Raw genomic sequence first — 2500 nt, 5'->3', positions numbered from 1 at the left:
AGTCTTTTCACTCCTTTTCTTTCTCTCGGGCCTTGAATTCCTTTTTCCGGTTCCGCTCCCGAAACAATAGTTTTCCCTCAAAAGGTCTGGCCAATCCAGAGTTTTAGCAATTATAGTCCACGTCTCTTTCGCAGATACACAGTCTTTAACAAAATGTGGAACGGTTTCTTTTTGTGTCTGCCCTGTTCTTACAGCTTCTTCCTGACATCTTAATCGTGGACAAGCTTGGTTAACATTGGCTAGCCACGGCGTATTTGCTTGCACGCTATAAATCTGATGAAAAAACTTCCATCTGATGTCCCATAGTTTATAAGGAATTCTTTGGTCTTTCAAGAATTCCATCTGGTGTACAGGCTCTTTTAAATACATGGATAAATTTCCCCTTTTTACATTCTTTTCACATTCCGGTTGAAAACTATTTACTTCTAATAAATTCCTATACATTTTCTTTCTCTTAACTTTTGGTTCACACCTTTCCATTTTTATGATGCTTGCCCTTAATTTCCATTTTCTTACATTACTGTACATTTCAATCAAATAATCAGGTCCAAAACACTTCAGCGATTGTGTGATTTTATAATTGACCTTATCTTTCTTCCCACCATATTTTGGCCCAATCTTTAATTCTCCGGTGTTTGGCAAAAGCCACCAACCAAAAATGAGGTGCCAATTCTTTTCTTTCTACCTCTGCCCACTTTCCAAAATTATGACTAACAAAAATGGCTAAAAATTTGAAACCAATTGCTGTAAAATTTAAACCACCCTGTGCTACAGATTTATACGCCTCTGCTCTTGCAAGGGGGAAATTAGCCGTTCCCCATAGAAACTTAAATGCCATTTTATTAATTTCTTTAACGATCCTTTCAGGTGGTGGGTAGACAGCTGCCAAATTACCTACTACCGGTACCAAGTACGTACTAACGTACATGGCTTTTTGATAAATAGAAAGATGCCATTTTTGGCCACATTTGTATTTTTTCTTTGACTTGATCTCTCCACAGGTTCCAATTATATTCCCACCCTTCCCATTTCACTGCAAATAATTTAACGTGTGTTTTAATTTGCCCTTCCTCAGCTTCCGAATTTATTGCTTCATTTTTATTATTATTACTAATCAGATATTCCAATGGCATTACTTGTATATTTCCCTTAATGTTATTGGGCGATATCATAAAACTCTTTTGCATATTTAAATGACCACCAGAAGCCTGACCAAACTGTTCAAACAAATCTCTGATTATTTCTATTTCCTGTTTATCATTTACCAAAATAGATACATCATCTGCATTTTTGCCTCTTTCCCCCGGAACGGCCCCGATGGCGGCCCACAGCTTCGTTCTCTCACGGCATGCCCCCCCCGTGTAGAAGCCTCCCCCCACCCCCACCCCCACCCCCCCGGGCATCATGAAAGACCCAGTCCCCTGTTTAAAGCAGGGGTACCATCCGACGGGAGACCTGGAGGCTTCTCCACGACCCCGGACCTGGTGGCCGCTCGCGGCGGGGTGTGTGTGTGTGTGTGCGTGCGTGCGTGCGTGCGGGAAGGAGAGGAGAAAAGGAGGAAGGCGTGATCGGGTTATTCTGGACCCCTCTTTCGCACCAAGAGGCTGGATACACGTGTTAGTGCTATAAGCAGTCATTTACTCAGATGTTGCGCAAAGTAAACAGAAGAGAACAGCAAACGCTTGATACAATGCAGTCCAAAGTCTATATACAGGATTTCTACAGCAGCACAGCCAGAGGTTCCGTGCACCTTCGTCATCAGACTTGCGGCGGTTAACTCAGACAGCGAGCGCTCCGCGGGTGTTTGGAGAGATACGGAGAGCATCTGCACCCCTTAACACTGCGCTGCTTTCCTTCACTCATCGCTCCAGCACTCAGGATGACTCGGCGGGCGTGTTCCCAACCTTAATTAATCGCACCTGATGCTTATCTTAGCTTCTGTGGCTATTAACCCTTCACGGACAGAGTTCCTTTGTAAAACAAATACTTGCTCACATGCACCAACATGCACCGGTGGCGGAACAGGCGGAGTCCCCGGCGGAGTGCTGATCCGCACGCACGCAGGGGGCGGCGAGTCGAACAGGAGGCTAGCTGCCCCCCCCCACGGGTAGACCTGGAGGGTGAGAGTTAGAGGGCGAGGGTGAGGGTGAGGGTGAGGGTGAGGGTAGACCTGGAGGCAGCTGCGGGAAAGGTGCTGGGGGTGGCGTGGGTGGTTCGTATGGCCAGAGTCCTGGGGCAGAGCCCCGCTCTACCGAAGGCGGTCGGAGGAGGGTAGGCCCAGACGGAAGTCTGGATGGGGACGGATTCGCGGAGCTCGCCCGGAAAGGGCTCCAGGAGGTCGGCGTGGATTTCGGGAGAGTCCCGGTCGGTGCCTCGCTGTCCCTGCGCTCGGACGGCCGGGGCGTGCGCCTGCGGGTTCATGGGCAAGCGGCAGGATCCCCTGGACGAGCCCCTCGCCTGACGGAGGCACCCGACGTCGGGGTGAGCGGTCGTGCGGAAG

The sequence above is a fragment of the Rhineura floridana genome, chromosome 16 (assembly GCF_030035675.1).
Source record: "Rhineura floridana isolate rRhiFlo1 chromosome 16, rRhiFlo1.hap2, whole genome shotgun sequence".
NCBI classification, from domain to species: Eukaryota; Metazoa; Chordata; class Lepidosauria; order Squamata; family Rhineuridae; genus Rhineura; species Rhineura floridana.
This window is presented reverse-complemented; position numbering follows the sequence as displayed.